The sequence below is a fragment of the Pipra filicauda genome, unplaced genomic scaffold, assembly GCF_003945595.2.
Source record: "Pipra filicauda isolate LSUMZ 115617 unplaced genomic scaffold, ASM394559v2 scaffold196_size3971931_pilon, whole genome shotgun sequence".
NCBI lineage: Eukaryota > Metazoa > Chordata > Aves > Passeriformes > Pipridae > Pipra > Pipra filicauda.
Window position 1 is genome coordinate 1,831,696 of NW_024104305.1, and position 21,161 is coordinate 1,852,856.

At 37.2% G+C, this 21,161-nt stretch overlaps 1 protein-coding gene across 3 annotated transcripts in view; it reads right to left on the reverse strand.

Moving 5' to 3' along the window:
• KLHL2 (kelch like family member 2) overlaps positions 1–21,161 on the reverse strand; it is a 58,547-nt gene that overhangs the window by 23,095 nt on the left and 14,291 nt on the right. The window lies entirely within an intron of this gene.

The following is a 21,161-nucleotide window of genomic DNA, read 5'->3' on the forward strand; positions in this document are numbered from 1 at the left end:
TGAGCAAAATCCTATATCGCTGTCTTCAATTTCTTCTTCACAATTTTCTGTGCCTTTGACAGTTATTTTAGTGAGACTTCTATTTTAGAACATTCAAGTGTGGAATGTTAGTTTGCATCTTCGGTGACAGAAGACAATTGGACATGAGCCGGTAATGTGCACTTGCAGCCCAGAAAGCCAACCATAGTCTGGGCTGCATCAAAAGCAGTGTGGCCCAGTGGGTCAAGGGAGGGGATTCTGTCCCTCTACTCTCCACCTGGAGAACTGCATCCAGCTCTTGGGTCCCCAGCACAGGAAGGACATGGACCTGTTGGAGTGAGTCCAGAGAAGGGCCACCCCAAAATGATAAGAGGAACGGAGCACCTGTCCTATGAGGAAAGGCTGAGAGAACTGGGATTATTCAGCCTGGAAAAGGGAAGGCTTCAGGGCGATCTAATTGTGGCCTTCCAGTACCTGAACGGGGCCTACAAAAAAGATGGAGAGAGACTATTTACAAGAGCATGTAGTGACAGGACAAAGGGGAATGGCTTCAAACTAGAAGAGGGTAGGTTTACATTAGATATTAGGAAGAACTTTTTTACTGTGAGGGTGGTGAGGCACTGGAACAGGCTGCCCAGAGAAGCTGTGGATACCCCATCCCTGGAGGTGTTGAAGGCCTGGCTGGCTGGAGTTTTGAGCAACCTGGTCTAGTGAAAAGTGTCCCTTGCTCATGGCAGACAGGCTGGAACTAGATGACCCTTCCAACTAAGGACCCTTCCAACCCACGTCATTCCATGCTTCTATGATTCTGTGAAGATTTTAACATGGACATCTTTCAGCTGTACACCTCCATATAGAGAAAACATACTCTAGGACTGCATCAATAACAAGCAAGCAAAAAACACACCAAAGACACTGGCTGCAGTACCCTTGCTAATGTTTGCTTTTCATTTAAATCAGTACTTGCATAGAATTAAAGAGACTCAAACAAGAAGAAAACTGGAAAAACAAAAAGAGAGCTGAAAGAGCAGAATAAACCAATTTAGAAACCTGTCTAACATTTACTGCATAAAAGCTGCAGAATATACTTCTATTTTATTGCTCTTTGAAAGAAATTTTAATCTTAGTAACTGTCTGTAGAATCAAATATTTGTCATCACCTCTGTAAGCATCCATCTACTTGGCTTCTAACAAGTTACTGTTTAATCTTTAGAATTTTTTTTTTTTTAATAAAACTAAAAACTATGACCCAAAACTAAAACAAAAAGAACTTCGGGTGATACAACCTTGTAGAGTTAATGCCTGCTTTAAACTTATTTTTTTGATCCCACTTCAACTATTTATGGCCATTCCTCTCCCTTGAGTGTGCCATATATGAAGCCTGCTTGAAAACAATCTTTCTGTTCCTCAAGATGTTAAACCCTAATTATATAGTATCACTTTTTTTACACATTTGACAATCAATACAGACAGCAAAAAGGAAGGATCATACATATAACAAGAGTTTGCTTTGAATATCAACTATTAATGAAAGAGAAATTAAGAAAAGACAATGTGATTGCATTGAGATACACAGACTGCTGCTAAGCAACATAACTAAAAATTAGTTCAAACCATAGGTAATGCTTGAAAATATCAAAGTCTAACAAAGTGGAGAAGATCTGTATGTAAGAGGCATAAATGTAATAGTCACACAATTCAAAACAAATTTAGAAAGCTTAAAAGGTTATCAGTGACAAAGCTGAAACAGTACAGTGAACTTAAACTTTATTTTAGCATATGTTTATATAAGTGTGAAGATAATATTAGTATACAATTTCTATTACAAGAACTTGTAATAGATGATTAGTTGTAACAGTGAGTGGATAATTAATTTGATAGTTAATGCTATGATAAGTTATAATCATGACCTTACACAGCAAAAATCAAGGCTAGAAATCTAGTACAAATATTTGTTTACACAACTTGTCCCAGTGCAGCACACAGTGTTCACAAATTCAGTAACTAATTCAAGGACAGTCCTAGATAATTTTCGGCATGTTATCAGCATAGTTGAGCAAATAACTCTGAGGACAATCCTTGACTGCATAAATGGATCCAGTAGAAAAATACATAAAATCATCATCAAATCATTCTTATACAAAATGGAAAGGTGAAATTTGAGAATGGCATGCAGAAAATAATTTAATATTTGTATGTACAGTTCCACTGGCACACTTGCTCATTCATACTTGTTCGTATGAAGAGGAAAGCAATGTTACAAGAACTAGAAGATCACTCTTCATTATGGGAAATTTACATCAGCTCTTAAAGCATTGTAATTGAGTTTGCAAAGTTACAGATTTCAATACATTTTAGTTATCAGACAATAAAACATTTAAATCCAAAAAATATTTGTATATTCTGCAACTCAAAAGGAAAAGAGAGGCAAAATGCATCAAATTTATCCCATTCAATTATACATTGGGCTTTGGTTACTAGGCAACGAGAGCTGTGACAACATCTAGTTAACTTTCATTTGTACCTATAGAACTGTTAGCCTCAAAGCCATAACAACCTGTGTTCAAAAATACAGCTCCATCACAGACAGATTCATTCTGTTGAAGCCAGGGACAGAATTAGACAGGGAAAAACTACCAAAACAACCCAAACTCCTCTCAAATCCATTAAAAAAAACCCAACAAAACAACAACAACCCAAACAAACAAACAAACCAAACCAAACCCCTACGTTAGAACCGCAGTGCAGATTAGGTTTAACTGCAGCTAGCTCTAAACTGGTTGGCTATAGCTTAGATTTATTTCCAAAAATAGCCAGTAGAGGGTATCATAACCTTCCTTAAAAGATCAAAATTACTTGAATACTGCTTTGTATTGCAAGAAATGCAGAGGTGAAAAAAAAATCTTCAATTGCTTATTCTATGGAAATGTATCCTCATCACAGCATTTGTTGTTTTTATAATCAAATAAACTGAACAGATTATTATTACAGATGGCAAATAAGAAATTATATATTCTCTTTTTTTGTGTCAAAACTGTGGTGATGAATGAGTGCTAGATTTCCTAAAGCAGATGATTTAACCCCTAGGAGCCTTTGAAGACTCTTCCCTGCTTATCTCCTCTGGACATATTGGCTTTCATTGACTCAACACATATGTGCATTGAACTCCGAGGTGACGAGCAGTTGGTACAGGCAGTCATCTCTCCAGCCACCTGTGTCCCATCAGTTCACAGGGAACACGTTTACAACAGTCTCAGGAAGATACAGCCTGTGTGACCAATGAATAAACTCCTACAATGAAAGAAGGCTCAGAGGAGATGGGCAAGGGTGATGAACTAAGGGAAGAAATGTAAGAATGAGCATAAAGTGGCATAAAGAAAGTAGAACATATCTCAAAGGGGATTGAGGGTAGCTTTTGCTGTACCAGTTAGTCATCAGCTTGTGTAAACAGCCTTCTCTAAAATAATTAGTAGCATTAATAGCATATAAGGTCTTCCCCAGCTAGCCAGGCCAGCAGGTGGAGAAGTCTATACGTGACATAGCTCAGTCTCACAAAGTATAGAACTGAAAAACCAACAGAAGAAGATCTCAAGAGAGCAATGGGCTTGAGATGGCTTTAGCCCATATATTCCTTCCTGGTCATCTGGGGATGCCCACCATCCTGACAGTGGGCATACAGAGATCAGTAATGGCAATCACTTTTGCATGGTAATCCAAACATATATTTCAATTGCTATATCACGCTTGTGTTGTGATTTCAGCATATTGCAGTATGCCTCTGCTAAATCAAAACATAACACTATGTTGTACCAAGTATCTTCAAAACAGTAAATTTGATATCAAACATTAAACCGTCCTCATGGACTATCTAGAAGAATCTGGTCAGAGTAGCTGCCCTGGAGTGCCTCCATACCAGACAAGGGTGTCCATCCTGCCTGAGGGCTGCTGGATGACCTATCAGGCACCCCTTCACAGTACATTTGCTTCACAGAGTTCAGTGCTACACTCCCCTTCCCACAGCCCCTGGATTGGTACCATTTTATGCAACACACAAGGTTTTAGTAACTGTCCCACTAGTTGAGAATGGAGGAATAAGTCCAGTGGAAGGAGCAATCAAGATGATCAGAGGGCTGGAACATGTGATACTACAAGGAGAGGCTACAGAAACTGAGTTTGTTCAGTTAGAAAAGAAAAGAAAGAGGAGATCTTATTACAGTCTACAGCTATCTAATGCAAGGGTAGAGAAGAGTGAGCCAGACAGCTCTTGAAGATGCATAGCAGTTGGACAAGAGGCAAGCAGGAACACAGGAAAATCTGGTAGGAAAAAAAGGAGTTAGGTTGCTTTTTTGTTACTTTGTGTTGTGTTTTGTTGGGTATTTTTTAAACGATGAGGCTCCTTAAGCCCTGGAACAGGTTGCCGTAAGCAGCTGCAGAATCTCCAAACCTGGGAGATAGTAAAAATTCACTGAACAGGTCCCTCAATCTGCTTTAACTGGACCTGCTTTTAAAAAGCTCAATGCAAAGTAAAATTTAAATTGATTAAAGCTTTCTGCCTGCTAAATTGAACCAATTTGATCCAGTAATTTTATATCAATACATGCTATCCTCTTTGCAATCTTTTTATACTGATAGATTCTACTAGAGAGAACATATTGTGCTATCTGACATATGAAAATGCTTAAGGCAATATTTTCATCTCTACTGGTTTTAAATTTCTTGGAATTTCTTTAAAATTTCTCTCAGGAATTCTTGCTCAAATTCAAATTGACACCCACCAAAACCACATACATATGCGTATCAGTATAATGCCAATATGAAAATAATGAAAGATCATATTGCAGGTTTTGAAAACAAGATCCCACAGCATAAACAAAACCAAAATTTCTCAGAACATTGAAGTACTTCGCAAGCAAATAAGCCACTAAAAATCAAAGCAGCGTATGCCAAGAGAACTGAATAATGTGCTGCCTAAAATAGAAAAATTCCATTCTTTGCTGCATGGGGAGGAAAGCAAACCAATCTGTGACACTAGGAAAGACACTAATCTAGGAAAGCAGATGCGTAGGAATCCGAATACACTACAATGCAACATAGAAGCATACAGAAGAGCAAGTTACATCCTTGCTAATCACAGATATTGCATATTTTCAGTTATTAAATGAAAATGAAATAAATTCCAGAGAACAGCAGTTATGTTAACGCCTGTAATAAAAAAATCTCGAGGAAACAGAGTAAGGTTGAGCATCTATTTCTAAGTAATCATTTCAGTAAATTAAACTCCTTCACTTCCTGTTTATACTATCATGGCATAAGGAAAAAGGAAATGAACATAGTAGTTAAAGATAATCCAAATTTTTTTTTATTCTCATCTACATGCATCTGTGCTGTAATTAAAACTGTGGTTTGTAACTGAAGTGTAGTTAAATTCTAGTGAAATCATTCAGCACTGCATTGAAATTATGTTATTTAGGAGTATGCATACAAAACCACTGAAACAGATACAAATATTTTAAGGCATCTGTGGAATAAAATGTAGAAGTTCCAATTTTGGAAAATTCAACCCTGCTAGAATTTCTGTACGAACAACATGTGCGTGTTAAGCACACTGTTCCAGTGTTAAAATACCAAAGTAAGAGGCTGCATTGGATTTAAAGATGGGCATAAGCTGCAAGTTTAGAACATGATATCATGTATCTTATACAATATACCTTCTAGATATCTTAACATCCTTGACTTTATAGGCTATTGCACAATGAAGATGTGGATGTATAAATTTATCCTTTAGCTTAATGAGCCCCATGCAATTAAAAATCAGATGCAGGTGGCAGTTTTATAGTATCACATGAAGGAATCAGACTACTAGTAAGAAACAGTCCTATTCCTTCACATTCCCTTCATACTAGACACAAATTGGTAGAGCATCATTTCAGCAGAAGCTAATAATCATGAAAATGTAATATTTTAAATTATCAACATGATCTACAAAATACTAAGCAGCTCCCAACTTGGAAATCAGTGTGACAGATTAAAATGGAGTGTAAGGAAAAAGGAACTGGTTTACATAACTGCTGTTTAACCTGCATCACAATCTGTACTTAAGAGTCCACTTCAGTTAGTGACATACTATTGATAGGAAGTAACCAATTTGCTCAAAAAGCAATTTTTGAAGGGATATCACTTTAGAAAATTAGTCTGAATGAACTACTAATTATTAATTAAAACATCTGTTGTGGAGGTGGGTGTTCTGTTGCTTTCTTGGGTTTTTTTTGAAGGCGGTAGGTGTGGAAGTTTAGGGAGGGATTTGGGATGCAGTTAGGGGTTGCTGAAGTACAGAAACAAGATTCATGAAGCAAATGAAATAACAGAAGAGTTACTTTAATCAAGTAATACACTATAATGAGTGACGTCCATCTGGTCTACAAGGGAGAACCATGCATGCAGTCTTGCTTGGCTTGAGGGTTCTGCTACATCTTCCCTATCAGAAGAAGGCCCTAACCACCATATAATAGTGCACTTTGGCATAAGCTTCCACACAAGAGAGACAGACTGATTTGCTAGTCTGAAAGTTATTTTTGTTAACAGTCATGAGCTTAGCCTTTCATATCCTTTTCTTCTGTTCAAAGACACTGGAAACAGAAATGAAACATTCTCTCACTTGAAGTAAAACTTCTGGAATCTAAAATCATTTTAGCTAGAATTTTAGGTTTTTCTTTCAGTGAAAAAAATTGTAGACATTTTGACTGTATAGGAACAGGGTTTTTGATTTGAAGTTTGGTCACTGAATTTAAGTACATGTATAGTAAGTAATCTAAAATGAAAGCTCAGAATCCGTCATCATACTGTAATTAATTCAGTGTTTAAAAGATTATACAGCTGCATTGAAAAAACCTTCATATTTTCTTAGGGACAGGATAATTTAAAACGAGACTAACTAGAGTCTGAACAAAGCCACTTGCTGCTGATACCATGTCATTCAGGAACTGGACAATTTGTTCTTTAATTATGGGATCTGAGATGCTAGCCAAATAATATACAAAGCTACCCCACAGAAGGATTAGAAGAAGCTGAAAAAATTAAGTAGGCAGGATAACATAACTCACACTACACGGTCTTCTTTCTTTCTGTAAAGGCTGACCCATATAAAGAATCGCTGCATCAGCTGACACTTTTAGCTACTGTGCTTCAGCTATAGGGTTTATCTGTAACATCTCACACCTCCAGTACCAGACTACCCTCAGTTTCAGACCCCACTGGCAGACACACTGAGTCTACCAAAGATTACTATGACCGAAACACTTTTAAAAGCTTGTCTAAAACTGAAGATGTAAAAGGTTGACAAACGACTAAAAATGTTCATTTGCTGTTTCCTAAAGTATACAACTTTGAAGAGGTTGGGAGTGGAGGGGAGTGGGGGCACTGAAGAAGGAATTGTTTGTTAGTTTGTTGAGGTTTTTTGTACATTACAGACTGACTTGTAACAAACAAGGTTTGTTCTCCTAGCACAAGTGCATATTTTCTGGCAATCTAAAAGAGAGGGCTTGAAACACCATTTGCAAAATCCTAAAGCCTGTGCTGGAAACAAACAGCAGCATAACTGGGATAGTAGACTGTGAACCTCTGCTTTCTCTATTATTCCATTCTCTGGTATAGCAGATGCATCCATACTACTGAGTTTTACAGTAATACAAAACCAAGAACTGAAGACAACAAAAATAGTATGAAGTAGAAATGTTTTCTGTACACGGTGCTTATCTTCAATATGAAAATTCCGTCAAGATTAAAACCTAATATGCAATAAATGGCCCTTCAGTGGACTCAAAACACATTTGATTACCTCAAGCTTTTAACAGTCTATGTTATGTTTTTGTAGCTTAATAATATAATCTTTTACTTAACACTCATTTTCCTACAACAGACTGTAATTACATTATCCTAGAAATATCACACAGCACTTCCTCAAAAAAAAAAAAAAAAAAGGCATAGGCTTAGTGACAAATTTCATAACCACTGTAATGTGGATGTTGTGCTTATAAAATTCAGGCATGTAGAGACAAATTTCCCCACGCTAATGGTATCGTGAGCCTCCCATTTTATTTTTTTTTTCAGATGAAGGTTTAATGCATATATTTCATGATTTAAAGCACGATCAGTATCTAGAAAACAGAAATGTTTTCAAGAAAGCCTTTATTCAGCTTCCAAAAGGTGTAGCAGGGAAGTGGATGGGAACATATGCATTCATTTGGGCAAATGACCTCTGCACTTTAGGTTTGGCAGGGGCTGCCTTTCAGGTTTTGCCAGGGGTAGCTTCATTGTCATACAGAGAAATAGATACATGGATGCCCACAGTAAAGGTCATAGTTGAGACAAAAGTAGCTGCTTTCATCCACTCTAACACAGCCGAGCAGCATGATTATTTTTAAAGATCACAGACTTAGAGAGTTGCGCAAGATGTTCAGTCTGAGAAAGCAGTTTACATGCAGAAGTTATTATTCATTAATGTCTAGTTAAAGGGCAACCACATCCTGGCAAGATGAAGGCATCAGGTTCTAGAATCGGAAAACTTGTAATCTTGGTCCTGATTACTTCTGACTTACACAGTGGTCATCACATCTGTTACCTTTTTTTTTTTTTTTTTTTTTTTTACTTTATTTAAATCATTGAATGGCCTGGGGGACCTTAAAGATGACATAGTTTCAACCACTCTGCCATGGGCAGGAGCACCTTCCACTAGACCAGGTTACTCAGAGCTCCATCAAACCTGTCCTCGAATACTTCTAGAGATGGGGCAGCCACAACGTCTCTGGGCATAGTCTTTTGTAAACTCTTTTAGACCACATCATAGTGGTAGCTTATTGCTGTAATAACTTTCATAATGGAATCTCAATCCCAGATGGGGCATAAAACAAAGAGTTAAAAGTATTTTCCAGGCTCGTCTAGAACTTCACAGTTTTTCAACTAAGTGTTCAAATAATGGGTAAAATCCATGTCTTCTAAAAGGAAAAAACAACAAACGCTTCCCTAGTCAACTACATGAAAAAAATTATCTCAGTTTCCTTCTGAATGCTTTCATTTTTATGTTCTCCCACCCTATTTTTAGAAGGCAAACATCGTTCTGGTGTAGAAGCTGAACACTTACAAACAGTTACAAGACCAACCTTAAGTCATGGTAATAATGAAATTACAGAGATAACTACATACTAGACCAAAGCAATAGTCAATACACCCCAGGCAGTCTAGGAACATCCACCTTCATCTGCTATCAGTGCATGAAACTCCACAGTACAAAGTAAACTAGCCACAACAAAGAATGTTTCCTTGCAACACAAGGAATAGCTTGCTCTTGAAGCACAAGGATGCATTTTACCTTTTAGAACAGCATTTCTAGTTAGTTAAAATCAAACTTCACTTGAGAAAAATTAGCAGTGTCCATTGCTTTGTAGGTAAATAAACATCAGGGCTGTCACAGGACAAAACCCTGGTCTTTCAGGTTTGAAAGGGGACAGTAAAAGACTATAGTGGTGGCTATGGTTCTGGTTGATGCATTGGGGATGCAGGCTTCCTTTAAGAGTAGGATGGGGTTAGAAGATAAAGAGGACAAAATGGCAAAAATTTTGCCTTTCTTTGAACTGTTTTTGTCTAGCTCTGCTGCAACCAGCTAGGGATCTCCTCCGCAGTCTGAGCTATGCTAGAAGCAAGTCTGGCCACTGGCTCAAGACAGAATCTGTTATGTCCTTCACCCTTCCCCAATATGTGGTTAAACACAGTAATTACTGAAATGAAACTTCACAGCACTACTGTGCTTCCATCAGCACCATCCCTTCCTCTGTCATCTCCTCTAACGAGAAGGGGAAAAGGAAACCTGGGATGGAGGAAAGTAGAACAGGTGAACCTAACCCAGATCTGGACCTTATATGTTCTCACCTAATTAGGAAGCTAAGCCTTAAGGGCTGAAAAATACCTGCTTTGAAACACAGTCTATCTAATGGTAACCCAAGGTTCACAGGTAATCATTTCCAAACTAACCAGCACAGAGAAAGCAGCACTGCTCACCTTGTGCATCCTAAGCAGCTGCACCCATGCATTTTGCAGCAATCCACACTAAATGTGATAACAACAATATCTACTCACACATATGTTTTTGGGCATTTCTCTCCTAAAAAAAAAAAGCTTACTATCTCTTACTATCTTTCAGCATAAGTAACTCACCCTTTTACCCATAAAAAGCATATGCGGAGTCTTTGAAACAAGTAAGACATTGGAAGAAAAATAGAGTGCTTTTTAGTCAACTCACAGTCACTCTAGAAAAGGCCTGAATTCTCTCCCTCTCTCAAATGATAGCTTTTCCATGCCTTTACTGGCTTTACACCTTTCCCCAAAGCATGCTATTTCTGTCATATTTTAGACCACCCAGCAGTGTTACAGGTGGTAACACAGATTTATACAATGACATATAGATGCTGCTGTGCCATTTTTAATGCTCCTTTTGAAAGACTATTTCACAATGAGCAGAAGTTTTTCTAAGGTGACTACAGTATGTTATTCTATTCTAGGAAAAGCTGTTAATGTAAAACATAGCAATATGTAGGAGTAATTCAAATTTTTCTTTTCATGCATTACTTTACACTTTCCAACATTAAATTTGGTCTGTGATCATTCTAGCCTGACATCTAGCTTAGCTAGAAAGCAGTGAAACTTTCTATTTTTGTCTGATCTTGAAGAAAATCCTTAAACCAGTTCATCACCTACATCTTTTGCTACCTACTTTTCAAAACCAAAGAAAATATGTCCTTTGGAAGCCTGCGACACATTACAACCACTTTGATACAGTGAAAACCAACTATTTATTCCTATTTGTCCCTGTGCTCCCTAGGGATTTTTGATCTATTTATTGCTCATCATGTGACAATTTAGGAGGGACTATAACTAACTTGACTTTCAAAAGCCTTTGATATGGTTATTTCTGGACCACTCAAAGAATTACAGGAGGTTTTTAGGAGCTAAGTATAACTCATAAATAGAATCCTGAAACATACTGAAAGTTTGAACTTTCCTTATTTCACCTGCCACTAACAAAAACCAAATCCTTGGTAGTCTCTATAATGCTCCAGATCACTAATGGCATTGTAGTGATTTACTAAAATGTGAACTGAAATTCCAAGGAATAGCCAGCTAGAGGATATAACATTTTCATAGTCTCAGCCACCTCACTTTAAAAGTTTCTTTTCTGTGGGTAGCAAGTATTATTTTTACATATATATCTTTAAAATCCTATTTGTCCTAGTGGTCAGATGTTTTCATTCATTTGCTTTTGCACTTCATCGTTTGACCCCTTCTCTAAGCCTGTCCTTGATCTGCAAGAGGATGCACCTTGCACAGTCCGTTGGCGTAACTGGGACTTTCTACCTTAATTAGTTTTTGGCACCTTGCTCATGCGTGGCTCTGACAGCCTACATACTCTCCTAAATCACTCATTAAAGAAAGAATATGCAGGAAACAAACAGATGTTATATTTAGAGCTGCAGTGCTGAGTAAAAATGTTTTATTCTTTTTATCATTTAAATTAAACATGCCTGTTTAAATCCCTCGGTGACTTCCCATTCACCTCCCACAGTAATCAGAATCACATGCTTCTGAAGTGCAGGATTACAGATCAGTATCTCCTCTGTAATGTATTCTTGCCTCAATCCCACTTCTCTCTCACCCCATCACCTCCTCCAAGAGTTTCTGATTCATTCCTTGGCTCTTGCTTAGACCATGCTGACATAGCCAAGCTACAAGCCTCTTCACCGCCTTTGCCTAAAGTCTCTCTTCCAAATAAGCAGAAGCAAGTGGTTTTTAAGCCCCAACACCTGCCCCCCTACTCCCCCTATAAAAAAACCAAAAAAACTACACAACACCCAAACATCTTCTGAAGCTACAAAGATTTGGGACAGCGAAAATCTGTGATTCAGTCTGTAAGATCTCAGTCTCTCTCCAGAAATACAAGACTCTCTGCCTCCCACAGACACTGGCACTTGATAGTCCAAGACAGACTTTTACAGCCTTGGGACAATTTTAATTCATTCCTCATATCTTTTGATCCATATTTTAGATTAATCTTTATCTCTTGTACTCATTCTCAGTTCTGTTTCTCCCCTAAGTATTTCTCTCTAGCACCTACAACCTGGTGTACAACAGCTCAAATGTCCATTCAGTTATCTTTTCATTCTTACAAGGTTCATATCCTTCTACCTACTCAATTTTCTTATTTAGCAAGGCCATTGCAAAAAAAAAAAAAAAAAAAAAAAAACAAAGATTCATTGGCTGGAAAGTGCCAGCAAAATGTGGCTAAAGTATCATTTGGAGGACAGAGAGAAAGAGCAGCAAGGTATCTACAGAAGGGAAGAAAAAAAGGCAGAACATAAAAATGTGAATACCTCAGGAGAGACTATCTGTCGTATCTGTGCAACATCTGCTTCTCCTGGTTCTGAAAGTCCTGCCACTGCTTTCCTCTGTCTTAATCACAGCTATAGCTGTATAGAAACAGCAGTTGGTTTCTCTACAAATTCCTTTTGCTACCTACCTCATGAACTTCACCATGCTATCTACAACCCAGGGGAGGAAATAGTAAACTTATCCTTAAGTGCAGCAGCATGAATCATATTTATTCAGCTTGGCTTAACCATACTAAAGAAGGTGTTGAACAGACATGTCCAAGAGACTCTTTAGGAAGATGGCCCAGCTCAAGACAGAATCGAGATACGAGGCGAGTGTTTCTGTCTGCACTAATCTGTGGGGCTGGCCGCATGTACATGTACTGTACATGTGACTGTGTGTGTACCTACTGGGAAGAGCGGTCAGCCTCACTGCCAAGCTGGAGCTTGGAGACACAGAGTTGCAGCCACCCAGCTGTTATCAGGCTACCAGATTCAGCACCCTTTAACACTTTCCTCACATTAAGCATACCATGTGATTTTGTTCCGCCACATGCCCCAAAGCAAGATAGATCAGAAAAGGAAATCCTTTCAGAGAGCATCAAACAGCTATCAGATGAATGCGAGGCTTTGGAATACACCTTCAACCACATCAAAACTCCAGTGTCTCAGTTAAAAACAAACATAGGAAGAGGAGTGACAATATCGGTACCATATCTATACTGCAGTGCACATAATAATCACGGAATATTCTGAGATAGAAGAGACCCACAAGAATCATCAAGTCCAACTCTTAAATGAATGGCCCATAGACGGGATTGAACCTGTGACCTTGGCATTATTCAGACCAAGTTCTAACTAACTGAACTAATCTCAGAGTCATAATGTACCCTCCAAAAAATGCAGTTCTACTTTGCACATACCTAATAGCTAACATTACAAAGGATATGCTATGAAAAAAAAATAGAAAAAAAACCATTTTAAATGGACCTAAAAACTGACAGAGAGCAAAATATTAAGCTTCTCTGCAAAGTTGTTTGCTTAGTACTTTGGTCAGCAACTTTTTTATGTGAAGCTCACTCATTTAAAGTGCAAATTAACAAAGCTTGTATTAGTAATAAAATATGCTGTAAACTGTAAAATATCTGTAAAAAGATCTCACTCCTCTTTTCCCTTCCCTCCTACACTCACTCTCCTGACAGGCAGGCACATATAAGCAAATGAAGAATGCATACTAGGATTATTTCACTAGAAAAATGAGATCATTTACTGTTGCCTGACATGTCCTAGAATGTATATAAATTCAAGAAGTGTGCCACTGTCTCTCCTCAAGCTACGCCACATATTACTTGTGCCTTCACATTATTAAAATCCTCAAAGCTGTTGTCATAAATACAAAAAATAGGGCAAAACGATGCAACCAGATTGTTGCTTGAAGCCTAAAGGATAAAATACATACGATAGCAAAACACAGTGGTACTCCTTAAGCACACAATCAAGGAGTATATTATAAGGCTGTTTAGTCCAACATTAATTTCTTGCCCAGTAAGACTTAAACATGTTTCTGTGAATAGGGTTTGTAATGAAACTCATGTCAGCTTGTATTTAAGTACCTCTCTGCAGTGTCAGCAAGCCCCTAACATTATTAGAACTGTGCTGGCATAAAAGAATAACAGTGAAAGTTTGGATTACATGTAAAAAGTGATTTAAACCCACATATGAATTTTAAAAAAAATCAGTTAATCCTGTTTTAATTATGAAGTCATTAGGATGAGCCAGTTTCATAAAACATTTTAACCTGAATGACGCTGAATCCAAGGTTTTGCAAAAGCTTTCATAATTTAGTAGCTATGCCACAGCAGCCATGATGGAGATGAGCAGAAAGACCAAAGGCTTGTTTATTTTTGAAGCTCTATAAGATGATCCAATAAAGAACTCCATCTCCTCCAAAAGCTTTAATAATATCTGTTTCAGGGAAATAAGATCACCGACCACCAATAGTTGTTGACACTCAATAGCTCTATTACATAAAACACTTTTGGTAAAGAAAAACTTCCAAGAATTAGTGCAGTTGCCTGAAACATATTAACAAAGAAAAAAGTGAGTTTATGGACAGAAGGTTTTAGGTCTTCATGAAGGCTAAGTAAAAAGTGGTAGTAAACTGAAATGTCGTGGAAATATGGCAGTTTCGAGATTAATTTAAGTCTAGAAACAGGCACTAGTGGAGGATATGGAAGATAAGGGAATCAAAGATCATGATAAATATTTTAATTCTCTCAGAAACAGGCAGGATTGTAATCTGTCATCTCAGGATTCAATAATTAGCACCATACTTTTCACATATTGAATGCAGGAAGCCAAATCTGTCTGAACTGTTAATCTTACAGGAGATTATTTGGGAATCATAATTCAATAGCAGTTCCAAAAAATACAACTATATGAACATCTTAAAAGATAGCTCTACAGTTTTAATGAAGATTTGCCCAACAGTCTGTCTAATAAAAATATGTGCTGTACCACGATACTTTGTTGAGAGCTTTTGGCACATTAAATTTAAGTCACAGGAAACAGAAATTGACAGATTTCAGCTCTAAAGATGCTATCAATGATATTTTTAAACTTTACATTAAAGTCAGAGCTATTTTCATTTTTTAAAAATCTATTGCAGCAATTGACAGGAAAAATCAATGCAATATTGCTCCATGTTTTTTTAGGGACAGTAAGAGAAACAACTTAAACTCATTCACTCCAAAATAATTATCTCTAGAAAGAAAAAGAAACCAAAAAACCAAAATAAGTAGCACTGTTATCTTCAACAGCGTTAGTATTGTTTGACCTAACTGCATTCTTCTTTAGGAGCAGAGTTTAGCAATAAATCAGTGCAGAAGAAGAGTCACACAGCCCAATAGTCTGTCTCTAGCACCTAACACGTCAGCAGCCACGTACTGCAGGAAAGACTTCGGAAGCTAAACCAAAATGAAGTGACTGTCTAGGTACTGTGGCGATGCAAGAGAAAAGCTGTACAGAGAACCAGGGGGGAGAGGGGAGACAGGACAGGGGGACGACATACAAAGATGACGACCCACTGGCTTAAAATTTACCTCTAGGAACTCAAAATTGTATTCAATTAATAAATAATACAGTGATGATTTTTAATGCTGTCACAAGACAACTGTGATCAGTAAATCAAGGCAAATGCAAGTAAACAAAAGGCCTTTATCAGCAACCGGTCAGCAACCTTCAGAGATGCCAACATTAACCTCTCATACAGCAGTAATAGTTTTATTAAGTTACTTGCATCTGCTAGAAGACTGTGACTGCTTCTAGTTAGAAAAATTGGTATCATGACCCATGCTGTCATCACCAAACTGCAGCGTCTAGGACATCATAATCTATTTGAAAACCATCCAGCAATTGCTGTTAACTCAGAATAAACTCTTCCTAAGGAGCCCTGCATTTCAGTAGAATGCATGATTGGGGAGGTACTGGACCTATATTAATTATCTGTTGGTCTCTTGGTGATGTGCAAGGTGTTAATCACGACCAACAGGGTTGCAATTGCCTAGATCCAGCCTACCTAGCACTCACTCTTCTCAAGATATACTTTCATTTAAGCTGTTTCACTTTCCCTCATTATCAAAAAGTACTTAAAGAAGAGAGGGTAGACGCACATCTGTAAATGCATCAAGATCAAACTTATTCCCTTCCTGCCTGTTTTAGGTTTCTAAGTGAGACGTTTTTTCCAGACATGTCTTTCACAGATTCTCTGAAGGAGAACAGCGAATTCCTACATAAGCAATTTCAGCATTACCTTCTCTCAAAGCAGTTTTATATCTAAAATATATATAATGTTATATTTGAAACAGGACCTACTGTATTATAAGATTCACTGAAAGCTTCACAGCATTCAGTTCAGTTGAATAAATATTTCTTTTATCTCTCCACCCACTTACACAGCAGCAGGCAGACTTCCAGGACACAAAATGCACGTCTCTGTTCAAGTATTGAATTCAACTCCCTCCTCTTACAAAGCCCAATCACACATTGGTAAAGGACAGTCAGCAGCATTTGATTCTAAAAAGGAAAAATCTACCCCAATTAAAACAGAAATTTTCCTATATTCATAAAGAAAACTGGATATAACCCTTTGAAAGGGGAGGGGCATCTTTTGATAAAATAATAAGGGAAAAAAGAAGTTCTTTTGTGTTCAAAAGAACACTTTATTTGCAGGCCTTACAAACTCTTGAAAAATATGCCAAGTTAGATATCAAAAATGAAACTAGTCTCAAAAAACATGCTTTATGGTCTTTACACATCAATATGTTGCTAACTCACATAAAGACTATTAGTCTAGTGACCAGGTCATATACACAAAACATTTGCTTTCAGGGATAAAGCTTGACAAGCATCACAATATTCTTAGGAGTATTTTGACTCTCAGCTCAGGTACAAAGATAGTATGGCTCTGAAGACTATTGGAATGTAATTAACGTATATTAATTTGATTTTGTAAGTGCTCAAAGATTGCGGCAAATTCTAAGTAAAGAGGTTGGACTTATAAACTGGCTTGTACTTGGTCATTTCATATTTTGTTCAAGCTAAGAGCACATAAAACTAGCTGCTGTTGTTCAGCTGATGTGCAATAGTAAGTTGTTAAACTGGTAATTCCATTGTGATCCTGAAAACCCTTTTTAATTAAACTCCTATAAATTGGTATACCTGTCCCTTAGTGGAAAGGGTACCAAAGGAAAGAATCTAAGATGATCAGGCACAAGGAAAAAAACTCCTTTACCAAATCTGATATTCTGGTAATACAATTTCAGAACAAACTGGTAGCCCCTAAACAGGTCATTTCACATGTCCAACCCACATAAAACTGCACATGGTGCATGATAGGCAGACCACTTCTAAGTACAAAACAACAATTTATTCTGAATATTTTTATCTGAGTTTATCCAAGTGCTCAACAAAAGAACAAATAAGGAATGTTAAATGCTGGACAAAATTTTATTTTTGCCTTGAAATTACTATCCAGTAGAACTTCATCTTACTGATCATACACAGTTGTACTACATTTTATTGGAACTAATATCTATCCTTGGTGGTTTGTTCGGTTTTTTGTCCTCCTCAACATATGCAAGCCTGGATTATTCATTATTTTACATTCTATTCTGTGTAATGGTCTCTCCAAAAGATATTCTACATCTCTCTTTCAAACATTTTTAAAATTACTTGTACACATCTTTCTCCTCTTCCCATGTCCTCCCACCCCTAAATTGGGTGTAATTTTATAAGATTTTCAGTAGGTCATTCCTTTCTGTTATTGGTGAGTTTTAAACTATAATTGCACAATTCTCCAAAATGAAAATAATTTCTTAACAATTTTATTAAAATCAATTTTAACATGTGGTTGTACTCTGGAAACAGACTTGCAAATTGGCACCTCTGGTGTGAAACTGAATTCTTGCCCAATAAACTTACTGAAAGACATTCTACTACTATTAATAACCAGATAATGACTTCCACTGGTTGCGGTTTTGGTTCACTAGAAGTATTATGCTAATAAGCTTAAATACTTACAACAACAAATCACTTAAATTGGCATTTACCAAAATAAGAAGGTACCACAATTTCCTTCTCCCACTGTACGATGACCGCTTCCATGTTCTCGTTCTTACTCTTTCTACCAGCATAAATATAAAGTGACTGCTAGAATAAATGTTATGTTACTGGAAAAGCAAACTCACTCAATGACATAAAGAAACAAACACTATTTTTTACTCACATGACAATAATTGTACTCTAGTCTGCATTAACAAGGCCTCAATGGACCAATTTTGGCCACTGCATGTTAAAATGTAGATACAGGTGAAACTGAAAGTCTTGAAGAGAAAGAAGAATGGTAAAAGATTTAGAAACCATTGCCTCCAAAGAAAAGTCTACGATGTTTAGCCGAAAGAAAAAAAAGTAAATTACTTTAATAAAAACATCAATACATAAGATTGTTACAGCAAGATTAGCAACAAGTTGCTTCAAAAGACAACAGAAGGAAGTATCAGAAATTTGTCTAGTACAGACTGAGATGATTTAAGTCAGATACTACCTTATGAACTGTAAAAACTATTAAAGCAACTGGAACTAACCACATAAGGATTGTTATCAAGTTTCCACTATTAGATGAAATATGTTCTGCCAAGTCTGGATACATTCAGTCACTGTACATTCAGTCACTGTTTCACTTTACAGAGTTCAGTAGCAGTTATCTTTTATGCTATTCCCTGTAACCTCACACTCCTTCTTCCTTTGTGCTACTTTAACATACCCCCAGTCCAACTTGGTCATGCCACAAACATAACTTAGAAGTTGACCATCTTAAAAAGAACACATCTGTTTTCAAAAGCTGTGGGACTTCTCTCGGTTTTGGTGTGAAGAACCTGTTCATTTTCAACCTAGAGCATTTTTCAGGATTCAACAACCCTGCAAAGTTGTTCAACCAGTAGACTCTAGAGGTGATGAGGAGCAGCAGGAATAGTCAAAGCCCGTATTACCAAACATGGTACTGTAGAATGACTACCTTAGTAAATAGCTAGGACAACATGAGGATCTTCTTTTTTGAGGATTTCTTGGGGAAATCAGTTGCTTTTTCAGACCTTTCTTTGACAGCACCTCAAATCACATGTGCTGTCAACTCTTATGCCCACAACCCATGATACTATACAAATAGAAGTGTGTTTGTTGTACCTTTTATGGCAATTTGCATGAACAGTAAGAGTTACAAAGAAAAATGTATACATACTGTGTGTTCATAATATGCTTACTACTATGCTAGCATTGTTCTTGAATAATTTCAGAAAATGAACACAAAAAACGATGCATCTTAAAAAGGACCCTGTTCTGGCCTTTGGACTTTGTGTTGGTTGTATCTAACAAAATTCTTTAAAGGGAAAATATGCTAGGACAGAGTTATGTAAAAGATCACATTTTTTGTGATCTTCTCTTCTGCTCTCATGCACTCATCTTTTTCAAAAGCGAGACAGCAGTAGGTCCAAAGTGAAGCTATGTGCAATGTTTTCCCCAGGCAGCAGGGAAATGTTTACTCCCAACATAGATGTATGTTCCCACACTTCAATACACTAACCCAAAGTATTGGGTGAACTCAACCACTGGCAGGGCCATGTTATAAAACAGATCCTTGAAGCAATCCAAGTTAAGGATAACTGAAAAACAAACAAACAAACAAAACAAAAACAAAAACAAACAAAACCAACAACAACAACAAAAAAAACCCACAACAACAAAAAACCACACAGCATGAGAGTGGAAGTCCTGAGTGCTGTGTTGCTGGATGATTTTTTTAGTTCAGTGATCTGTTTTATAAAGCAGTCCAGCAAACAGTTGTATCAGCACAATTAAAGGAACAGGGAACTGCAGCAGGGGATCAGAAAGGAACTCAATCAGTTTTAACCCATGTTTATTCAAATCACATTTGACTCACCCTGTATCAGGCTGACCTCTAAACCCCATAGCAAATCCACAGCCCACAAACAACTGCAGGGATTTCTCCTCTGATATATTTGTGCTCAGTAGAGGCCCTAGGTATACAGCTGACTAAATACAGACTGAAAGACCTGTGTGGGAGAGTTACTCACGCATGAGCTTCTTATAGTAACTAACTCTCTCCCACACTGTGCACTGCATGTAGTTAATACCTATATGGATATCAAAAAAATTTGATGTGCAAGAGAGTTGATTTGCCTTTTGAAAACATTAACTTTGATGCTCCCTTCTTAAAATACGAAGAATGAGATATTGCATTAAGTCTGACATTTAATTGCATTCCTGGGGAAAAAAAGAAACAAAAAGGAAGAGCAGAGAGTTAAGAATGCAGAAAAACGTGACATAGTATGTAAATATAGCAGAAGCACTGCTATAGCATTATACAAAGTGGGTGCCATTAGAGATGAATTATAAAATAACTCATTCTAAATGAAGAACAAATACTAAAGAAATGAACACATCCATATACCAGCTGTCTTACTGTTGGGGGCTGGAGGGAACTATTGAACCAAGAAATGAAGACAAGAACAAATGTTTTTTTGTATCTAACTAATGAAGTGAACACAGCCAGTGAAGAGGGCCTCCCATGTTGATAGTTTATGCACTGAATTTTCTCCTCAATCACTGATTTCACCTGTCTTTTCTATCCCCTCACCTGCCCGAAAACATGCACAAGTGAGAACAGGCTAGTAGGGCGAAGAAATGAACAGCTCTTACTCAGAAGCTGCAAAGGCATGGTAAGGAAGCAGTCTCCTGTCCACATCTAGATCAAGTAACATCCTAATGAAAGAGGCTCATAGGTAACCTGCCCCTCGAGAAAGACCAGTGAACTTGGCTATACCATTATGTATTAATTTATAATTAGTTTTCATAAATATACACTATAGCTATTTTAATACCAAGGATTAAAATTCTACATTGGAATTACGAATTTTACATTACTTAGACATGGAGCGTACACACCCTCTTCAAATATTGTATCACATATCAGGAATTAGTTCAATACCTATTATTACTATGTATAACCTGAAGAGACAGAATAAGACAGTTGAAATCCCATGAAGGGTATCAGAATAAGAATCATAACTAGCTAACTAGAAGCTGAAGTTGCAGTTTAGCACATTAGTCCAAATATAAAAAAAATTTAAGAGAGACAATATTACATGGCCTTTCAGGTTTTCATGGTTCTGCATTCCTACAAGACAAATTCTT